Source organism: Phyllobates terribilis, unplaced genomic scaffold (assembly GCF_046119375.1).
Source record: "Phyllobates terribilis strain yellow unplaced genomic scaffold, ASM4611937v1 Scaffold_11__3_contigs__length_659146591, whole genome shotgun sequence".
Lineage (NCBI taxonomy): Eukaryota > Metazoa > Chordata > Amphibia > Anura > Dendrobatidae > Phyllobates > Phyllobates terribilis.
The window spans coordinates 524848779-524872270 of NW_027362771.1; positions in this window are offsets into that span (position 1 = coordinate 524848779).

The following is a 23492-nucleotide window of genomic DNA, read 5'->3' on the forward strand; positions in this document are numbered from 1 at the left end:
TCCGTGGCGGTGACCCGGTCCGTGCCCAGGGCGGTCAAACCAGTGGCAGTCTTAGTAATGTGACAAATGTCCGACTACGCCACCCGTGGATTGCTGTCAATGGGGACCGCCGCTGCAGGGCAGACCGCTGAGGCTGGTATTATGTGTGCAGCTTAGAATGGGATGACTCCCCACGGGAGGAGTATAGCCTCAGGGCAGTTAGTGTGGAGATAATGGGAGTGATGGTGTGAGCGTCCCAGTACTGATGGTGCTGGTGCTGGTGCGACGATGGGGCTGCAGTTTCCAATGGTTTACTCACAGTTGTTATTCGTGTCAATCCTGCAGGCGATGACTGCCCAAGCCGTGCTGCGTCCACCAGGCAAGGGGCTCGACCAACTCCCAGGCAATTCCAGAGCGTGGCACAGGGCTCCCTTCTCTTCCCTTCTCTGGCCGTCCTCACCAGTGACCCACCTTTGTCCAGCTCCCTCGGGCCTTCTCTTGGCGAAACCTATCTCCGGTTTCCCTGACCCTATGTGGTATGCTTTCCTGGTGGATGTAGTGAGGGGTCGCACCAAGATGTGGTCACAACCTCCGGTCTTTGGCTGAGGAATCTGTTCCCTCCACCAATTTGGGTTCCGGTACCATGCTCTGCCAACCCTTCACCCGCAATCTCCTGGGCCTATGGGGTTCCTTCTGTCCTCGTGTCTCTGGGCCTTTCTCTGTGTTCCTGTTCCCTTATCTCCTTTCTGTTCCAGTTCCTACTTCTCCTTCTCCTCTCAGGCTCCGGCCTCTTCTCTAGGCCTGCCTCTGGAGCAGCACCCAGCCTGAGCTGCTGCTCCCTGTCTGCTCTCCTCACAGACTGCACTGAACTGGACCCTGTCCTAAGATGGTGCCCACCTTATATACCTCCCTTATGTGTGAGCCCAGGTGACTAGCAACCAATGGGCTCCTACCTATGCCCAGAGACCCACCCCTATCTGCTCCTACACCACTGGGTTTTCCTTCCCCTCCCCACTCCAGACAGGGACAGATGCTGTCGTGCCTGCACTCCTGTCTCGTGGGAGCACCGTTGACCTGTCCCTCGGAAATGGGGTGTGTGTGGTGCATGCAGCCTAACGAGTCCTGGTCCACACTCCATCCTTACCCGGGAGTGGAATATCACACCTCTGGTTTGAGGTGCAATACCCCTGTAGCAGCCGAGCCCTCGGGGTGCTACATTCCCCCCTGGTAAATCACAGCACGTCCTCGGGCTGGAAAAGAGCAAAACAATTTAAACATACAAAAATTTTAGAATGCATTCGTATATAAGACAATAACTATTAACCCATCCCTTTATGGGAGGCACTCTTCTCTATTAACGTTACTAGTACTCTTTTATCATATAAAACATCACATAAAACATTTGCATTATTACTCTAGCAGCATATAAAACTTTTTCATTATAAAACACTCGCAAGGAAAACATTCTCAAAACACATTCTTGAATCCTGGCCGCGGTGCAACTTGTGACCAGGTGCTCGATCTTCTTTTTAAGTGCAAAAACTTCAGTAAACTTGTAAACTGGAGGGACTCTCGGTCCCGAGGTAGACGTTAGTCTTTTTATAAAACCAGTAGGGGGCGCTTTAAGAAGCGCAACTATTTACAAAGGATTGGCCGCTCTCAGTCCTCGGCCAGTGGGGATAGGGGAATGGCTGCTCACAGTCCTCAGCCTGGTTAGGGATTGAGGGGGTTAACTTGCACACAGTCAACAGTTCCACAACAATAAACAGTTCTCTGTACCCTTACGGGTAACTATGCACAGTTCCACTTTACCATTCACTGGTAATGGTGTCCTCCTCGCTCTTCCGGGTAGTCTTCAGGTCCGTCCGGACCCTCAGGGTAGTCCATGTCTGGGCGGTACCGCAGTTCCTCCTCCGTTAGACGGTGGACATGGAGGGCGTACAGTCCCTTTGCGCCCTTGTGCCAGGTGTAGGTGACCACGTCGCCAGGTTACAAGTCACGGCCGTGATGTCCCGCTGGCATGTGGCTTTCAACGTCCCTGCTAGTGACGAAGACGTCGGTGTCAGCCTCCAGGTCTCTTATGAAGCCCCAGCCGTGCTCCAGCTGGAACTTTACTACGGTCCCGGTGGCTCGGGGACCGCGGATGGCTTGGGAGTCCTGACGGGCTCTCCTCTTCTGCTCTGCGCTCCGGGCTTGGAGTCGCTCCTCCCTGATGCGCCTCTGCCGCCGCTCCCTTTCATAGGTGGCCAGCTGTTGACGGCAGCAGTCCAGGTGACGATCTGCGTCCGCCTGTGTTTCTTGTAGTGCGGGCGGGGCGACTTCCGCGGGCTCCGGAGCCGGTATCAGAGGCTCACGCGGGGGTGGAACTCTCCAGGGCTGACCGTTGGTCAGTTCAGCCGGCCACACCAGGGGCATTCCATCTGGGCCCGTATGCTGGGCGAAGAGATCCGCGCCCAGGGGTGGTATTGCACGGGACCCCCTTTGGGGAGCAGCGCCCGGGGGCACTCGGCCTTGCGACCAGGCCGGTGGTCATCTGATGGTCGCGCCTGGGTATGGCACAGTCACGGTAGGGGGCGCTGGTGAGGCAGCGGCGCCCGGGTGTACTAGGCCCTGCGTCCCGGCCTGTGACGTCTCCTGCTTTACGGTGCCCGGGTTCAGAGGGCACAGCGCGGGGCGGGACGTGTCAGCGACGCTTGCAGCCTGAGGCCTAGCTGGCGGCGGTGGAGGCGTGGTGTCATGTACGGTCCCCGGGGCTTCGGGTCCCGCAACGGAGGGTGGGGGCAGGCTGGTGATCTCAGGGCGTAGAGTGGTGGCGTCCCCGTTACCTGCCTCGGCCTCCGTTGCCTCCTCCGCGGCGTCGTCCGCTGCCGCCGGTCCATCTTCACCGCGCTCTGCAGCAGGCGCGCTGCTCGTTCCTTGCGGGGTCCTCCGCTGGCTGTTTTCGTGCTGCCGGGCCAACTCCTCCTTCCACCCGGCAAACACATCTCGCTGCGCCCGGACCATCCTCTGATTCAGATCCTCCAGCGCAGCTCGCGCGCAGTCCGGGTCTCTGGGCAGCTGTGCCAGCAACTCCGTCAAGCTGCAAGGTGGCTCCGCTTGCAGCAGGCTGCGGGCCAGGGTGCTGGTTGGGTTCGTTGCTCCCTCCATCTCCGGGTGCAGCAGGTCCAGACTGATCCAGGCCGCACCCGACCCCACAGTTTTATTTCCTATCCGCCCCCATGGGGGGTGGTCCTGGGGGCATCTGCTGACAATCACCTTTAGGGGCAGCCCCCCCACGTTGATGGACATCTCCACTGCTGCATTCATGGCTGGTGGGGGCGGGCTACTTTTTTGGCGCCATTCTGGGACCTGGCCCACGATGGGAGGCGGCTTCCTGCTGTCTTTTGGTGCGCACATAATGGCGTCTGCTCTGCCAGGGTGGGAAAGGCGGATGAAGATGGCGGGAAATGGTCCAAGATGGCGTCTGATGGCGGGAATCGGCTCCGGATGGCGGGAAACTTCTGTAAATGGCGGGAGACTCCTTTTCAAGGTACATGCACAATCTTCTTCAGGAACGCAATACCCGCTTGTGGCGGGTTGGTAAAGATCCTGCCGACTACGCCAAAGTTGACGCGCCCCCTGGGCCACGTGGGGAACCCGGAGCCCGGCCTCTGGTGGGATGTAGTCTCCGTGGCGCTGACCCGGTCCGTGCCCAGGGTGGTCAATTCAGTGGCAGTCTTAGTAATGTGACAAATGTCCGACTACGCCACCCGTGGATTGCGGTCAATGGGGACCGCCGCTGCAGGGCAGACCGCTGAGGCTGGTATTATGTGTGCAGCTTAGAATGGGATGACTCCCCACGGGAGGAGTATAGCCTCAGGGCAGTTAGTGTGGAGATAATGGGAGTGATGGTGTGAGCGTCCCAGTACTGATGGTGCTGGTGCGACGATGAAACACAGAGACGTGGGGCTGCAGTTTCCAATGCTTTACTCACAGTTGTTATTCGTGTCAATCCTGCAGGCGATGACTGCCCAAGCCGTGCTGCGTCCATCAGGCAAGGGGCTCGACCAACTCCCAGGCAATTCCAGAGCGTGGCACAGGGCTCCCTTCTCTTCCCTTCTCTGGCCGTCCTCACCAGTGACCCACCTTTGTCCAGCTCCCTCGGGCCTTCTCTTGGCGAAACCTATCTCCGGTTTCCCTGACCCTATGTGGTATGCTTTCCTGGTGGATGTAGTGAGGGGTCGCACCAAGATGTGGTCACAACCTCCGGTCTTTGGCTGAGGAATCTGTTGCCTCCACCAATTTGGGTTCCGGTACCCTGCTCTGCCAACCCTTCACCCGCAATCTCCTGGGCCTATGGGGTTCCTTCTGTCCTCGTGTCTCTGGGCCTCTGTGTTCCTGTTCCCTTATCTCCTTTCTGTTCCAGTTCCTACTTCTCCTTCTCCTCTCAGGCTCCGGCCTCTTCTCTAGGCCTGCGTCTGGAGCAGCACCCAGCCTGAGCTGCTGCTCCCTGTCTGCTCTCCTCACAGACTGCACTGAACTGGACCCTGTCCTAAGATGGTGCCCACCTTATATACCTCCCTTATGTGTGAGCCCAGGTGACTAGCAACCAATGGGCTCCTACTTATGCCCAGAGACCCACCCCTATCTGCTCCTACACCACTGGGTTTTCCTTCCCCTCCCCACTCCAGACAGGGACAGATGCTGTCGTGCCTGCACTCCTGTCTCGTGGGAGCACCGTTGACCTGTCCCTCGGAAATGGGGTGTGTGTGGTGCATGCAGCCTAACGAGTCCTGGTCCACACTCCATCCTTACCCGGGAGTGGAATATCACACCTCTGGTTTGAGGTGCAATACCCCTGTAGCAGCCGAGCCCTCGGGGTGCTACAGGTACACTTATAATAATTAATAATAATAATTTTTTATTTATATAGCGCCAACAAATTCCGCAGCACTTTACAATTAAGCGGGGACATGTACAGACAACAAATTCAATAGAATTTAAGGACATTTTAAACAGTTACATTAGGAGTGAGGTCCCTGCTCGCAAGCTTACATTCTGCAAGGAAATGGGGGACACAATAGGTGAAAAGTGCTTGTTATTTCAGGTCTGGCAATTGCCGTATTTTTCAGACTATAAGACGCACCGGACCATAAGACGCACCCCAAATTTTAGGGTGGAAAATAGGAAAAAAAATATTTTTTATAAGATGGGGGTTCGTCTTATAGTCTGAATAGGTATCTTACCTTGGGGGGCGATGGAGCTGGGGTCACAGGAGGCAGGGTCCTTCAGGAAGCCGGCGGAAGTGGAGGCATGCTGGTGGCTGGGGGCCTGGTGCCCTGGTACCTGGGGTGCTGGTCCTGGGGACCTGGGGTGCTGGTGTTGGGGGCCTGGGGTGCTGGTGCGGGGGCCTGGAGTGCGGGGGCCTGGCCTGGGGTGCTGGTGCCTGGCCTGGGGTGCTGGGGGCCTGGGGTGCTGGTGCGGGGGCCTGGGGTGCTGGTGCCTGGCGTGGGGTGCTGGGGGCCTGGGGTGCTGGTACCTGGCCTGGGGTGCTGGTGCGGGGGTCTGGGGTGCTGGTGTGGGGGCCTGGGGTGCTGGTGCCTGGCCTGGGGTGCTGGTGGAGCGGGATCGCAGGGCGACGGCGGAACAAGAGGTGAGGCGGGCCGGTATCTGGCTGGGGGCCGGGCCTGGCTGGGTACCGGGGCCGGTGTATTGCTGTGAGTGGAGTTTGCAGAGCAGAGTGAGCTGCTTCCGGTGGCCGCGGCCATGTTCCTGCAGCTGTGCTCTACAGGAAAATGGCCACCGGAGCCGGCGCATGCGCTCTGCCGAGTCGGCGGCCATTTTCCTGTAGAGCACAGCTTCAGGAACATGGCCGCGGCCACTGGAAGCCACTCACTCTGCTCTGCAAACTCCGCTCACAGCAATACACCGGCCCCGGTACCCGGCCAGGCCCGGCCCCCACCCAGATACTTGCCCACCTCACCTCTTCTTCCACTGCCGCCCTGCGATCCCACTCCACCACCACAGGTTAGTTGCGTTTGGACCATAAGACGCACCCCCCCATTTTCCTCCCAAATTTGGGGGAAAAAAAGTGCTTTTTATGGTCCGAAAAATACGGTATAATAAATAGGGATTTTCATATAAAGCTGTATGATCCGGTCATCAGCCTGCATGTTTAAGTGCAATACTCGTCTACCGAGTGCAGTTATCTTGTGCATGGAGGGTGTGGAGACAGATGAAGAGTAGGGAACAGATTCTGAATGATATTTAGAAGGAGGGAACAGGGAAAAGTTAATTTACTGAGTAGTTAAGGTGGTAGGCTTGTTTAAAGAGATGGGTTTTTAAAGAGCGCTTGAAGATATGGGGGCTAGGCATCAGTCGGATCGCCTGGGGTAGTGCATTCCAGAGAACAGGCACAGCACGAGAGAAGTCTTGGAGACGGAGGTGCAAGGTTCGGATTATGGGGGATGTTAGTCTTAGGTCATTTGTAGAACGGAGGGCACGTGTAGGGCGATAGACAGAGATGACAGAGGAGATATAAGGCTGTGCAGAACTGTGCAGAGCTTTGTGGGTGAGAGTCTTGAGTTTATATTGGACCCTGAGGCGGACCGGCAACCAGTGTAAAGACTGGCACAAGATGGAGGCATCGGTGAAGCGGCTCAACAGAAATACGACCCTGGCTGCCGCATTCAGGATGGATTGGAGAGGAGAAAGTTTGGTAAGAGGGAGACCGATCAGAAGAGAGTTGCAGTAGTCCAGACGAGAGTGAATAAGAGCAACAGTAAGAGTTTTAGCAGTTTCAAAGGTGAGAAAAGGTCGGATTCTGGAGATGTTTTTAAGATGCAGGTGACAGGAGCGAGTGAGTGATCGGATATGGGGGGTAAAGGAAAGGTTGGTGTCGAATATGACCCCCAGGCAGCGGGCGTGCTGCTTGGGAGTTATGGTTGAACCCTCCAAGGTAATTTTGATTTTAGGTAGAGTTGGGTTAGTGGAGGGGAGAAACACAAGAAGTTCAGTTTTAGAGAGATTCAGTTTAAGATATAGGGAGGACATGATGTTAGAGACAGCAGACAGACAATCCTTGGTATTTTGTATTAGGGTAGGGGTGATGTCAGTTGAAGAGGTGTATAGTTGGGTGTCATCAGCATAGAGATGATACTGAAACCCAAATCTGCTGATTGTTTGTCAAATAGGGGCAGTGTATAGAGAGAAGAGGAGGGGGCCTAGGACTGAGCCCTGCGGAACTCCAATAGTAAGGGGACAAGGAGAGGAAGAGGAGCCAGCAAAAGATACAGTGAAGGAGTGGTCAGAGAGGTAGGAGGAGAACCAGGAGAGAACGGTATCCTTGAGGCCTATAGATTGGAGCATAGTGAGGAGGAGCTGGTGATCCACAGTGTCAAATGCGGCGGAGAGATCCAGGAGAATCTGCAGGGAGTAGTGATCTTTGGATTTGGCTGTTAGTAGATCATTAGAGACTTTAGTGAGGGAAGTTTCAGTGGAGTGTAAGGAGCGGACACCAGATTGTAGAGGGTCGAGGAGAGAGTTATCTGAGAGATAGCGGATTAGACGGGAGTGGACCAAGCGTTCCAGGAGTTTAGAGATGAAAGGAAGGTTAGAGACAGGTCTGTAGTTAGCAGTGCAGTTCTGGTCCAGGGATGGCTTTTTAAGTAAAGGGGTTATGATGGCATGTTTAAATGAGGAGGGAAAGATACCTGAAGAAAGAGAGATGTTAAATATATTAGTCAGGTGAGTGGTGACCACCGGTGAGAGAGACTGCAGAAGATGTGACGGAATGGGGTCACTGTTGCAGGTTGTAGGTCGAGAAGAAATGAGGAGCTGGGTAACTTCTTCTTCTGTAACAGGCTCAAAGATGGCTAGTGAGCTTGAAGTGCGGCAGGGATGGGGATCCAGGCACTGAGGTTGATTTTTTCTAGGAAATAAGTGGCCAGATCCTCCCCGCTGAGGTTGGTGGTGGGGGCCTGTGCTTTAGGGCTCAGGAGGGAGTTTAAGGTTTCAAAAAGTTGTTTTGGATTGTTGGACAGTGAAGTGATGAGAGTGGTGAAGTAGGATTGTTTGGCCAGATGAAGGGCAGAGTTATAGGTTTTGAGCATGAATTTATAGTGGATGAAGTCCTCTGCTAAAAGAGATTTTCTCCACTGCCGCTCAGCACACCTAGAGCAACGCTGAAGAAAGCGTGTTTGCATTGTGTGCCAGGGCTGCCGTTGTCTGTGTCGGGTCTTTCTGCGTGTAGAAGGTGCGGCTTCATCTAGGGCACTCTTCAGTGTATTATTGTAGTGTGACAATGCTAAGTCTGGACAGGAGAGGGAGGAGATGGGGGCTAAAGATGTGTGGAGATTGCCCATAAGCTGCTGGGTATTAATGGCACGTGTGTTCCTATAAGTGTGGTAAGTGGGGATGTCCCGGGTGTGGAGACGGTTCTTGACAGAAAAGGAAAGAAGGTTGTGGTCAGAGAGCGGGAGAGGGGAGTTAGTAAAGTCATGCAGCGAGCAGAGACGGGAGAAAACCAGGTCCAGAGTATTCCGGTCTTCATGCGTAGGAGAATTAGTAAATTCTGAGAGGCTGAATGAGGAGGTTAGAGAAAGTAGATGAGAGGCAGATTGGGAGAGGGCATCATTGATGGGGATATTAAAGTCTCCCATGATGATGGTGGGGATGTCACAGGATAGAAAGTGAGGAAGCCAGGTGGCAAGGTGATCCAGGAACTGGCAGGAGGAGCCTGGAGGGCGATACACAACCGCCACTCCCAGGGAGAAGGGTTTGAAGAGTCTGATGGTGTGCACTTCAAAGGAAGGAAACATGAGTGAGGGAACTGGGGGGATGACCTGGAAAGCACATTGTGGTGAAAGGAGCAAACCAACACCTCCACCCTGTCTATTCTCAGTTCTGGCAGTATGTGAAAATTTCAGCCCACCAAATGGGAGAGCAGCAGCTGCGGTGGTGTCTGAATGCAGGATCCAGGTTTCTGTAATAGCAAGGGAATTAGAGAGGAAAAAATTGTGAATGTAAGATAGTTTATTACACACAGACAGTGCGTTCCAGAGAGCGCAATGGAAAGCGATAGGAGAGGGCATGCATGAATGTTAATAAGATTAGCAGGGTTTCTATATGCAGCTGGAGGAGAGTGGTGTATGCTAGTGGAGGGAGGCCCAGGGTTGGGGGAGATGTCGCCAGCGACTAGGAGAAGGAGAACAAAGAGAAAGAGCAGGTGGTGCAATGATTTGTATGAACGTTTTGAGTGCTGTATGGAGGTGGTGGATGGTTTGGAGTGGGTTAGAAAGGTCAGTAGAGCCTCAGAGTTTATACATGGGAGAGGGGAGAAGGGAGGGGTGGATATGGAGTGAGTGCACAGAATGTGTTAAAGGGCGGACGACATGAGAGAAAGCAGAAGTTAAAACAAGTAAGAAGCAGATTGCTATGACCAATACATAATGGAAAACATCTGACCAAGAAGCAGTATGTTTGTATGAATATCTTATACACCTTACCTGTCTCCTGCCCTGTCTAACTGCCATTGTATAACTGCTTATTAAACGCACTTTAAGCTATTGCACTTTAAGCTATCCTGAGCCAGAGCTGAATATATATGAATTGAAATGTCTGCTAACATGCAGCACCAATTGGCCAAACTGAGTAATTAGCCAGTACACTTCAACTGTGACAGACAGAATCTAAAAATAAGGCTGTGTGTCTACGTAGCGTTTTACAAGCGTTTATGCTGCGGAATTTCCGCAGCATAAACGCTTGGGAAACGCTTGGTAATCCTTCCCCCATGGTCCCCAATGACAAGCCGCACTTTCAATGCCCATGTTGCGGATTTTTCCGCAGCGTTTATGCTGCGCTCAAAAATCCGCAGCATGTCCATAAATTTTGCGGACACACAGAGTAATCGCCGCCATTGACTTGCATTGAAACGCATAATATCCGTGTCAGTACATTTGCACACACGGATATTATGCGTTTCTATGTGCGGATGGTACCCAAGTCTGGAGGAGAGGAGACTCTCATCCAGACCTGGGTACCATAGAAACTGTAAAAAAAAGAATTCTTCCCGGTGTTTTGTCTGCTCTGTCCAGTGTCTTGCAATGTTCGCGTAGATGTGAAGGACCTGCCATGACGTCACTGAGTCATGTGACCCATCACATGGCTCAATGACGTCAGCGCAGGTCCTTCACACCACCGCAAGCAGTGCAAGACACTGAACGGAGCAGACAAAACACCGGGAAGACATCGGAAGGTGAGTATAAACTTTATTTTTTTTATTTTTTACCATTCTTATTCTTTTTTTTAACTAACTTGGTCACACTACTATAAATCCATGCCGGTTGCATGTATTTATATAATGTGAACAAGTTGTCAAGCACTTTTCCAAGTGATACTAAAATCGCTTGGAAAAGCGCTTGATAATCCGCATGCAGAAATGCATGCAAAGACGCTTCACAAACGCTTCTACCTGGCGGGAAAACTGCATGTAAAATCCGCATGCGTTTTTCCTGCCAGGGAGATGCGGAAAAAATATGCTTCATTTCCGCAACGTGGGCACATAGCCTAAAAGCCAAAAATCACATTATATGATTTTTAAATAATTAAATTGCATTTTTTGCATGAAATAAGAGCTGTCTAAGGACACGAGGGCCAAAATTGCAGACCCGCACAAGGCTGGGATGGGCTACAGTACAATAGGCAAGCAGCTAACTGAGAAAGCAACAACTGTTGCGCAAATATTAGAAAATGGAAGAAACAAGAGATGACTGTCAATCTTCCTTGGTCTGGAGTTCCATGCAAGATCTCGCCTCGTGGGGTATGTATGATTCTGAGAAAGGTCAGGAATCAGCCCAGAACTACACAGGAGGACCTGGTCAATTGTAGCGCCCCGAGGGTTCGGCCGCTACAGGGGTATTGCACCTCTGCCGGAGGTGTGATATTCCACTCCCGGGTAAGGATGGAGTGTGGACCAGGGCTCGTTTAGCTGCATGCATCACACACACCCCATTTCCAGGGGACAGGTCAACGGTGCTCCCGTTAAGACAGTAATGCAGGCACAACAGAATCTGTCCCTGGCTGGAGTGGGGAGGGGGGAGGAAAACCAAGTGATGTAGGAGCAGGAGGGGACGGTTTCTGGGCATAGGCAGGAGCCCATTGGTTGCAAGTCACCTGGGCTCATACACTAGAGGGAGGTATATAAGGTGGGCACCATCTTAGTTCGGGGAGTGCAGAGAGTTGGAGAGAGAGAAGGAGTTCAGCCAGAGAGGGCTGACAGGGAGCTGTGGCTCAGTCTGGGCCCAGCTCCACAAGGCAGGCCTGGAGTGGAGGCCAGAACCAGCAGAGAGGACAGATACAGAAAGGAAAGGAAGAAAGGAACAGAACACCCAGAGAGGTCCAGAGACACGAGGACAGAAGTAACCCCAAAGGCCCAGGAGATTGCGGGTGACGGGTTGGCAGAACAGGGTATCGGATCCCAAGTTGGTGGAGGCGACTAATCCTCAGCCAAGGACCGGCGGTCGTGATCACATCTTGGTGCGACCCCTCACTACACCTACTAGAAAGGCACACCACATAGAGTCAGGGAGGTGAGCACGAAGCCCTCCCAAGAGAAGGCCCGCGGGAGCTGGACAGACGTAGTGTCACTGGTGGGGCACGGCCAGAGAAAGGAATAGAAAGGAGTGCTGTGTCACACTCTGGAATTGCCTGGGGGTTGACCGAGCCCCGCATCTGGTGGACGCAGCACGGCTCGGGCAGTCATTGCCGGCGGAATGACTAAGAATATAAAAAACTGAGTAAAGAATTTGAACTGCAACCCCACGTCTCTGTGCTTCATCGCCGCGCCAGGACTACTAGTGCTGGGACGCAAGCCATGATCCGACCGCAGGAGGCGCTACCACCGCCGAGCAGCACGCCTGCCTCCGAGGGCGGTGAAGGTGGACCGGTGGCCAAGGATGACGCCGCGGAGGAGGCCACAGAGACCGAGGCAGGTAACGGGGACATCAACACCCCAAGCCCTGAGGCCGCAAGCCTGCCCCCGCCTCCTGTTGCGGGACCCGAAGACCCGCGGACCGTACCTGCCACCGTGCCTCCGCTACTCCCAGCTAGGCCTCAGGCGGCAAGAGCCGCGTCTACGCCCCGCCACACGCCGTGCCCTTTAACCCCGGGCGCAGTAAAGAGAGAGACGTCACAGGCCGGGACGCAAGGCCTAGTGCAGCCGGGCGCCGCTGCCTCACCAGCGCCCCCTACCTTGACTGCGCCACTCCCGGGCATGACCAGCAGGCCACCACCGGCCTGGTCGCAAGGTCGAGTGCCCCCGGGCGCTGCTCCCCAACCGGGGCCCCCGGCCATACTACCCCTGGGCGCGGATCTATTCGCCCAGCACACCGGCCCGGATGGACTGCCCCTGGTGTGGCCGGCCGAGCTGATCAGTGGCCGCCCATGGAGAGCTCAACCCCCGCGCGAGCCTCTGATACCTGCTCCGGAGCCTGTGGAAGTCACCCAGCCCTCACTACAGGATGTCCAGTTTGAGTGGGACCCCACTGGCGAAAATCTAATTGGGTTCACCCAAGAAACCCGGGCGGACGCAGCCCGTCGCCTGGAGTCCTGCCGTCAGCAACTGGCGACCTTCGAGAGAGAGCGGCGGGAGAGGCGTTTCAGGGAGGAGCGACTCCAAGCCCGGAGCGCAGAACAGAAAACGGAGAGCTCGTCAGAATCCCCAAGCCGCCCGCGGTCCCCGAGCCACCGGGACCGTAGTAAAGTTTCAGCTGGAGCACGGCTGGGGCTTCATTAGAGACCCGGAGGCCGCGAACGACGTCTTTGTGACAAGAAGGGACGTAGAGAGTCACCTGCCAGAGGGACAATCACGGACGTGACCTGTACCCTGGTGACGTGGTCACCTACACCCGGCACAAAGGCGCCAAATGACGGTACGCCCTCCACTTCCACCGGCTAACTGAGGAGGAACTGCAGTGCCACACAGACACAGAGTACCAAGAGGGTCCGGACGGGCCTGAAGACTACCCGGAGGAAGAAGGAGCGTATGGAGGACATCGCTACTAGTGAGTAGCAAAGCATCTGTGTAAATAGTTACCCGTCAGGGTGTAAGAACTGTTGTGGGACTATTACCGGTTAAAAAAAAAAAAGTTGCCCCCTATATCCCTAATCTGGCTGGGGACTGAGAACAGCCACCCCCTTCCCCAACTGGCCGAGGACTGAGAGCGGCCATCCTGTAAATAGTTGCGCTTCCTAAAGCGCCCCCTACTGGTTTTATAAAAAGACTGCAACGTCTACCTCAAGACAAATTTACTGGACTGTTGCACCTTTAAGAAGAGTGAACACCTGGTCGCAAGTTGCACCGCGGCCAGTACCCAAGAATATGTTTACTTAAAGATGTTTTATAATGAAAAGTTTTATATGCTGCTAAAAAGAAGTTTTATAGTATTTTATGTGTACGAAGAAAGTCATGTAATATTTGTTAAAAGAGAAAAGTATACCAGTAACGTTAAAAGAGAAAAGTGCCTCCCATAAAGGGATGGGTTAATAGTTATTGTCTTATATGCGAATGCATTCTAAAATTTTGTAGGTTTTAAATTGTCTTTGCTCTTTTCCAGCCCGAGGACGTGCTGTGGTTTACCAGGGGGGAATGTAGCGCCCCGAGGGTTCGGCCGCTACAGGGGTATTGCACCTCTGCCAGAGGTGTGATATTCCACTCCCGGGTAAGGATGGAGTGTGGACCAGGGCTCGTTTAGCTGCATGCATCACACACACCCCATTTCCGGGGGACAGCTCAACGGTGCTCCCATTAAGACAGTAATGCAGGCACGACAGAATCTGTCCCTGGCTGGAGTGGGGAGGGGGGAGGAAAACCAAGTGATGTAGGAGCAGGAGGGGACGGTTTCTGGGCATAGGCAGGAGCCCATTGGTTGCAAGTCACCTGGGCTCATACACTAGAGGGAGGTATATAAGGTGGGCACCATCTTAGTTCGGGGAGTGCAGAGAGTTGGAGAGAGAGAAGGAGTTCAGCCAGAGAGGGCTGACAGGGAGCTGTGGCTCAGTCTGGGCCCAGCTCCACAAGGCAGGCCTGGAGTGGAGGCCAGAACCAGCAGAGAGGACAGATACAGAAAGGAAAGGAAGAAAGGAACAGAATACCCAGAGAGGTCCAGAGACACGAGGGCAGAAGTAACCCCAAAGGCCCAGGAGATTGCGGGTGACGGGTTGGCAGAACAGGGTATCGGATCCCAAGTTGGTGGAGGCGACTAATCCTCAGCCAAGGACCGGCGGTCGTGATCACATCTTGGTGCGACCCCTCACTACACCTACTAGAAAGGCACACCACATAGAGTCAGGGAGGTGAGCACGAAGCCCTCCCAAGAGAAGGCCCGCGGGAGCTGGACAGACGTAGTGTCACTGGTGGGGCACGGCCAGAGAAAGGAATAGAAAAGAGTGCTGTGTCACACTCTGGAATTGCCTGGGGGTTGACCGAGCCCCGCATCTGGTGGACGCAGCACGGCTCGGGCAGTCATTGCCGGCGGAATGACTAAGAATATAAAAAACTGTGAGTAAAGAATTTGAACTGCAACCCCACGTCTCTGTGCTTCATCGCCGCGCCAGGACTACTAGTGCTGGGACGCAAGCCATGATCCGACCGCAGGAGGCGCTACCACCGCCGAGCAGCACGCCTGCCTCCGAGGGCGGTGAAGGTGGACCGGTGGCCAAGGATGACGCCGCGGAGGAGGCCACAGAGACCGAGGCAGGTAACGGGGACATCAACACCCCAAGCCCTGAGGCCGCAAGCCTGCCCCCGCCTCCTGTTGCGGGACCCGAAGCCCCGCGGACCGTACCTGCCACCGTGCCTCCGCTACTCCCAGCTAGGCCTCAGGCGGCAAGAGCCGCGTCTACGCCCCGCCACACGCCGTGCCCTTTAACCCCGGGCGCAGTAAAGAGAGACGTCACAGGCCGGGACGCAAGGCCTAGTGCAGCCGGGCGCCGCTGCCTCACCAGCGCCCCCTACCTTGACTGCGCCACTCCCGGGCATGACCAGCAGGCCACCACCGGCCTGGTCGCAAGGCCGAGTGCCCCCGGGCGCTGCTCCCCAACCGGGGCCCCCGGCCATACTACCCCTGGGCGCGGATCTATTCGCCCAGCACACCGGCCCAGATGGACTGCCCCTGGTGTGGCCGGCCGAGCTGATCAGTGGCCGCCCATGGAGAGCTCAACCCCCGCGCGAGCCTCTGATACCTGCTCCGGAGCCTGTGGAAGTCACCCAGCCCTCACTACAGGATGTCCAGTTTGAGTGGGACCCCACTGGCGAAAATCTAATGGGGTTCACCCAAGAAACCCGGGCGGACGCAGCCCGTCGCCTGGAGTCCTGCCGTCAGCAGCTGGCGACCTTCGAGAGAGAGCGGCGGGAGAGGCGTTTCAGGGAGGAGCGACTCCAAGCCCGGAGCGCAGAACAGAAAACGGAGAGCTCGTCAGAATCCCCAAGCCGCCCGCGGTCCCCGAGCCACCGGGACCGTAGTAAAGTTTCAGCTGGAGCACGGCTGGGGCTTCATTAGAGACCCGGAGGCCGCGAACGACGTCTTTGTGACAAGAAGGGACGTAGAGAGTCACCTGCCAGAGGGACAATCACGGACGTGACCTGTACCCTGGTGACGTGGTCACCTACACCCGGCACAAAGGCGCCAAAGGACTGTACGCCCTCCACGTCCACCGGCTAACTGAGGAGGAACTGCAGTGCCACCCAGACACAGAGTACCAAGAGGGTCCGGACGGGCCTGAAGACTACCCGGAGGAAGAAGGAGCGTATGGAGGACATCGCTACTAGTGAGTAGCAAAGCATCTGTGTAAATAGTTACCCGTCAGGGTGTAAGAACTGTTGTGGGACTATTACCGGTTAAAAAAAAAAAAGTTGCCCCCTATATCCCTAATCTGGCTGGGGACTGAGAACAGCCACCCCCTTCCCCAACTGGCCGAGGACTGAGAGCGGCCATCCTGTAAATAGTTGCGCTTCCTAAAGCGCCCCCTACTGGTTTTATAAAAAGACTGCAACGTCTACCTCAAGACAAATTTACTGGACTGTTGCACCTTTAAGAAGAGTGAACACCTGGTCGCAAGTTGCACCGCGGCCAGTACCCAAGAATATGTTTACTTAAAGATGTTTTATAATGAAAAGTTTTATATGCTGCTAAAAAGAAGTTTTATAGTATTTTATGTGTACGAAGAAAGTCATGTAATATTTGTTAAAAGAGAAAAGTATACCAGTAACGTTAAAAGAGAAAAGTGCCTCCCATAAAGGGATGGGTTAATAGTTATTGTCTTATATGCGAATGCATTCTAAAATTTTGTAGGTTTTAAATTGTCTTTGCTCTTTTCCAGCCCGAGGACGTGCTGTGGTTTACCAGGGGGGAATGTAGCGCCCCGAGGGTTCGGCCGCTACAGGGGTATTGTGACGCGCCCCCTGGGCCAGTGTTGTTTGGGGGATACCCGGAGCCGGATCAGATGGGGGTTGTAGTCTCCGAGTGGCTGTGACCCGGTCCGTGCCCAGGGTGTCAAGCTTAGTGTGTGGCAGTCTTTACAGATGTTATTAGTTCTTAGTGTCGACTACGCCACCCGTTGATTTGCGGTCAAAAGGCCGCCGCTGCAGCAGGGTCCGCTGAGGCTGGTGGTATGTGTGCAGCTTCAGGTAGTATAACCCCCAACGGGAGGGGTATAGCCTCAGGGGGTCAGGTGTAGAGGATGGTGGTAGTGGTGGTGCAGTGTGGATGGTAAGAAGACTCAGAGTCGGGCTGTGCAGTTCAGGGTTTTTACTTACTGCTGTTCTGTTGGTCACTCTGGCCTTGAGTGACCGCCCGAGCCGTGCTGCGTCCACCAGGTCCTGGACTCGGCCAACCCCCAAGCAATTCTGGAGCGTGGTCCTGAGCTCCTTTTCTGACTGTCCTTTCTACTGGCCTTCCTCACCAGGGGTCCACTTATATCCGGCTCCCTCGGGCCTCTTGGTGGGTGCACCTCTTCGGGGTTCCCTGACCCTATGCCTGGTGTGCCTTCTTAGTGGACTTAGTGAGGGGCTGCTCCACGTGTAATGTCGCAGCCTCCGGTTCTTAGCTGAGGGTTGTTTCTCTCCTCCACTAATTTGGGATCCGGTTCCCTTACGTGCCAACCCTTCACCCTTCTGGTCTAATTCTGGGTTCTTGGGGTTCCTTCTTCTCCCCCTCTGGGTCCTTCTCTTCTCCTCTCTCTCTTCTCTCTGCAGGCACTCCTGGACCTCTCTCAGGACTGACCAACCCTCTACAGAAGACTGACTGACTGACTGACCCTGATCTAAGATGGTTCCCACCTTATATACTCCGTCTATGTGTGAGCTCAGGTGACCAGCACCCAATGAGCTCCTAGCATTACCCAGACTGCTCCCCCTATCTGCCCCTACACTACTGGGATGTTCCACCCCCCTCCCACTCCAGCCAGGGACAGACACTGTCGTACCTGCACATATACCTAGTGGGAGTACCATCGGTCTGTCCCTCGGAAATGGGATGTATGTAGTGTATGCAGCTAACTGAGCTCAGTTCCACACTCCATCCTTACCCGGGAGTGGAATACCACACCTCTGGCTTGAGGTGCAATACCCCTGTAGCAGCCGAATCCTCAGGGTGCTACATTCCCCCCTGGTAAATCACAGCACGTCCTCGGGCTGTAAGAGAATAAACATCCATAAACATACAAATTTTTCATAACAACATCAACATATAAAACATTATATATATATCATAAACTTTCTTGCGCCTCCGGCCACGGTGCTACTTGTGACCGGGTAAAGTGCGACAGTCTCTTGTAACACAGCTTTCCTATAAAACCAGTAGGGGGCGCCTTAAAAAGCGCAACTATATACAAGGGGAATATGGCCGCTCTCAGTCCTCGGCCAGGTATTAGGAAAGGAATGACCGCTCTCAGTCCTCGGTCAGTGGGAATAGGGACACACGGGTTTCAGTTCAATTTGCTGGTCCCAACGGCGACTATATTTTAACTAGCAGCAGTAACAGTTCTTATACCCTGACGGGTAACTATGTACAGTCTCTTTACCGTACTTTAATGACGGCGTCCTCCTGCTCCTTCTTTGTCTTCAGACCCGTCCGGGTCCTCTTGCTCCTCCTCACACCGCAGCTCCTCCTCCGTCAGGCGATGTACATGGAGGGCGTAGGGTCCTTTGCCACACTTGTGCCGGGTGAACGTGACCTCGTCCCCTACATATAGGTCACGACCTCTGTGTCCCTCCGGCAGATGGCTTTCTACGTCTCTGCGGGTGACAAAGACGTCGCCGGGGGTGTGATGGTCTCTTATGAAGCCCCACCCATGCTGCAGGTTGAATTTAATCACAGTCCCGGTGGTACGGGGACCGTGGGCTGCACGGGGGTTCCTCCTGGTCCGGCTCTTCTGCCCTGCGCTCTGTTCCTGCAGCCGCTGCTAACGGATCCGCCTCTCTTTCCGCTCTTGCTCGAAGGCTGCCAACTGCTGGCGGCAGCACTCCACTCGCTCTGCTGCGGCTGCCCGCGTTTCTTGAGTGATCCCCATGAGGTCTCCTCCGGTGGGGTCCCACTCGAATTGTGCTTCCTCTAGCGGGAGCGGGGTTCTCTTGACGGGCTTCGGAGCCGGAATCAGGGGCTCGCACAGGGGCCTTGCTCTTTGGAGTTCCAGTTGGTAGTACTCCTGGGGCCATACAAACGGCTGCCCATCCGGGCACGTGTGCTGGGCAAATAGATCTTCGCCCAGGTGCGGCACTCTAGATGTTGAGGGCGCGGTGGTGGAAGCGGCGCCCGGATTGACCAGGCCTTGCGACCAGGCCTGGGGCACCCTAAAGGTAAAGGGCACCGTGAAGACGGCGGCGCCCGGGTGTTCCTGGCCTTGGGACCAGGCCTGTGGCTCGGCAGAGGTAGAGGGCGCTGTTGGTACTGCGGCGCCCGGGGGCACTCGGCCTTGCGACCAGGCCGGTGGCTCTGCGGAGGTAGGGGGCACTGTTGGAATTGCGGCGCCCGGAGGTACTAGACCTTGCGACCCGGCCGATGGTATTTCCTGCTTCGCCGCGCTCTGGATTGAGGCGCGTGACGTCACAGGGGTCGCGGCCGCGGCTTCTGCTTGAGGCCTAGTCTGGCACGGTGACGATGCAGCGACGGGCACGGCAGGGGGAATTTCGGGCTCTGCGACGGGGAGCTGGGACAGGTACACGGTTTCTCGGCTCGGGGTAGAGACGTCCCCTTTACCTGCCTCCGTCCGTTCAGCTCCCTTCTCCGCGCCGTCTCCTGCCTTCATTCTTCCTGCGCCATCCTCAGAGGCGGTCTGTCTCCTCGTCTCGGGCGGCGTGCTCCGCTGACGGGTTCCGGTCTGCTGGGCCATCTCACGGCTCCACTCCGTCAGCGTGTCTTGCTGCACCTGGGCCATCCTCCGTGCGAGGCCCTCCAGCGCGGTCTGTGCACACTCCCGGTCTCGGGGGAGCTGTGCTAGGATCTCCACTAAGCCTAGTGGGGTTGTTGCTTGCAGCAGGCTCCTGACCACTTGGTCGGTGCTGCCTGTCTCTCCCTCCATCTCCGGGTACGCTTTCTCTGGACTCCTCTCCAGACTTCTTGTCTCCGGGTGCGCTCTCTCCAGACTCCTCCAGGCTGCACCCATCTTCGTTCTTTTGTTCTGTCTCCGCCCACATTGAGGGTGGTCCTGGGGCAACTTAGTGATTGTCAGTTTCAGGGGCAGTTCTCTCACGCTGATGGACACTTCCAGCATCACAGTCTCTGTTGGTGGGCGCGGTTTCCGCTTTTGGCGCCATTCTTCGACCTGGCCCACGATGGGAGGTGGCCTTTTGCCACCCTCTGGCACGCCCATAATGGCGTCCGCTCTTCCAAGGCGGGAAATCTTTGGAAATGGCGGGAATCGTCTCCCAGTGGCGGGAAACTCCATGGATGGCGGGAAAAAGCTGCAAATGGCGGACAACCGGCGGGAAACGACCTGTGATGGGGTCCGTTGGCGGGGACCCTCCGGAACCGGCGGGAGACTTCTTTTTGAGGTAACGGTGAACTTTTCTTCAGGCACGCAGTACCCGGTTGTTGCGGGCACGTTATCCTGCCGACTACGCCAAAGTTGACGCGCCCCCTGGGCCAGTGTTGTTTGGGGGATACCCGGAGCCGGATCAGATGGGGGTTGTAGTCTCCGAGTGGCTGTGACCCGGTCCGTGCCCAGGGTGTCAAGCTCAGTGTGTGGCAGTCTTTACAGATGTTATTAGTTCTTAGTGTCGACTACGCCACCCGTTGATTTGCGGTCAAAAGGCCGCCGCTGCAGCAGGGTCCGCTGAGGCTGGTGGTATGTGTGCAGCTTCGGGTAGTATAACCCCCAACGGGAGGGGTATAGCCTCAGGGGGTCAGGTGTAGAGGATGGTGGTAGTGGTGGTGCAGTGTGGATGGTAAGAAGACTCAGAGTCGGGCTGTGCAGTTCAGGGTTTTTACTTACTGCTGTTCTGTTGGTCACTCTGGCCTTGAGTGACCGCCCGAGCCGTGCTGCGTCCACCAGGTCCTGGACTCGGCCAACCCCCAAGCAATTGTGGAGCGTGGTCCTGAGCTCCCTTTCTGACTGTCCTTTCTACTGGCCTTCCTCACCAGGGGTCCACTTATATCCGGCTCCCTCGGGCCTCTTGGTGGGTGCACCTCTTCGGGGTTCCCTGACCCTATGCCTGGTGTGCCTTCTTAGTGGACTTAGTGAGGGGCTGCTCCACGTGTAATGTCGCAGCCTCCGGTTCTTAGCTGAGGGTTGTTTCTCTCCTCCACTAATTTGGGATCCGGTTCCCTTACGTGCCAACCCTTCACCCTTCTGGTCTAATTCTGGGTTCTTGGGGTTCCTTCTTCTCCCCCTCTGGGTCCTTCTCTTCTCCTCTCTCTCTTCTCTCTGCAGGCGCTCCTGGACCTCTCTCAGGACTGACCAACCCTCTACAGAAGACTGACTGACTGACCCTGATCTAAGATGGTTCCCACCTTATATACTCCCTCTATGTGTGAGCTCAGGTGACCAGCACCCAATGAGCTCCTAGCATTACCCAGACTGCTCCCCCTATCTGCCCCTACACTACTGGGATGTTCCACCCCCCTCCCACTCCAGCCAGGGACAGACACTGTCGTACCTGCACATATACCTAGTGGGAGTACCATCGGTCTGTCCCTCGGAAATGGGATGTATGTAGTGTATGCAGCTAACTGAGCTCAGTTCCACACTCCATCCTTACCCGGGAGTGGAATACCACACCTCTGGCTTGAGGTGCAATACCCCTGTAGCAGCCGAATCCTCAGGGTGCTACATTTGCACCTCTGCCAGAGGTGTGATATTCCACTCCCGGGTAAGGATGGAGTGTGGACCAGGGCTCGTTTAGCTGCATGCATCACACGCACCCCATTTCCGGGGGACAGCTCAACGGTGCTCCCATTAAGACAGTAATGCAGGCACGACAGAATCTGTCCCTGGCTGGAGTGGGGAGGGGGGAGGAAAACCAAGTGATGTAGGAGCAGGAGGGGACGGTTTCTGGGCATAGGCAGGAGCCCATTGGTTGCAAGTCACCTGGGCTCATACACTAGAGGGAGGTATATAAGGTGGGCACCATCTTAGTTCGGGGAGTGAAGAGAGATGGAGAGAGAGAAGGAGTTCAGCCAGAGAGGGCTGACAGGGAGCTGTGGCTCAGTCTGGGCCCAGCTCCACGAGGCAGGCCTGGAGTGGAGGCCAGAACCAGCAGAGAGGACAGATACAGAAAGGAAAGGAAGAAAGGAACAGAACACCCAGAGAGGCCCAGAGACACGAGGGCAGAAGGAACCCCAAAGGCCCAGGAGATTGCGGGTGACGGGTTGGCACAACAGGGTACCGGATCCCAAGTTGGTGGAGGCGACTAATCCTCAGCCAAGGACCGGCGGTCGTGATCACATCTTGGTGCAACCCCTCACTACACCTACTAGAAAGGCACACCACATAGAGTCAGGGAGGTGAGCACGAAGCCCTCCCAAGAGAAGGCCCGCGGGAGCTGGACAGATGTAGTGTCACTGGTGGGGCACGGCCAGAGAAAGGAATAGAAGGGAGTCCTGTGTCACACTCTGGAATTGCCTGGGGGGTTGACCGAGCCCCGCATCTGGTGGACGCAGCACGGCTCGGGCAGTCATTGCCGGCGGAATGACTAAGAATATAAAGAACTGTGAGTAAAGAATTTGAACTGCAACCCCACGTCTCTGTGCTTCATCGCCGCGCCAGCACTACTAGTGCTGGGACGCTCGCACAATCACTCCCACCATCAACTGCACTGCCCTGGGGCTGCACTCTTCCCTTGGGGAGTCACACTACCTTAGCTGCATACACCATCAGCCCCAGCGGTCTGCCCTTGCAGCGGCGGTTCGCACTGACCACAATCCACGGGTGGCGTAGTCGGACAATTAACCTAGAACCCCCACAAAATACCGCCATTGGCCTGACAACCCTGAGCCATGGGACTGGGTCACCGCCACGGAGACTACCACCCCCCAGAGACCTGGTTCCGGGTAACCCACTACACGTGTACGCTAGGCCCAGGGGGTGAGTCACAATCACCTGAAGAGAGCCGGGACCACAGGTTCAAACATTACCGTTAGTAACACAATACGCCGCCATGGATTAAAATCCTGCAGGGCATGCAACGTCCTCCTGCTCACGCAAGCACATGTCCAGGCCCGTTTGAAGTTCGTCAGTGACCATCTGGATGATCCAGACAAGGCATGGGAGAAGGTCATGTGGTCAGATGAGACCAAAATAAAACTTTTTGGTATCAACTCCACTCGCCATGTTTGTAAAGCTTGGTGGGGGAAACTTCATACTTTGGGGATGCTTTTCTGCAAAGGCAGGACTACTGTACCGTATTGAAGGGAGGATGGATAGGGTCATGTATTGCCAGATTTTGGCCAACAACCTCCTTCCCTCAGAGCATTGAAGATGGGTCGTGTCTGAGTCTTTCAGCATGACAATGACCCAAACCACACAGCCAGGGCAACTAAGAAGTGGCTCCGTAAGAAGCATTTGAAGATCCTGGTGTAGCCTAGCCAGTCTCCAGACCTGAACCCAATAGAAAATCTTTGGAGGGAGCTGAAACTTAGATGCCCAGCGACAGCCCTAAAACCTGAAAGATCTGGAGAAGATCTGTATGGAGGAGTGGGTCAAAATCCCTGCTGCAGTGTGTGCAAATTGGTCAAGAATTACAGGAAACGTCAGACCTCTGTAATTGCAAACAAAGGTTTCTGTACCAAATATTAAGTTATTTTTTCTATTGCATCAAATACTTATTTCATGAAAAAAAATGCAAATTAACCCCTTTCCAACGTGCGTTGGTGTGGGCTCTGGCGCTGAGCCCGCACCTTTCCAGGCACATGAAAGCTGACACGTGTTCCTAACAGCTGCGGGTGGAATCGCGATCCACCCGCGGCTGTTAACTAGTTAAATGCCGCTGTCAATCTCTGACAGCGGCATTTAACTCGCTCTTCTCGGAAGCGTGCTACTGG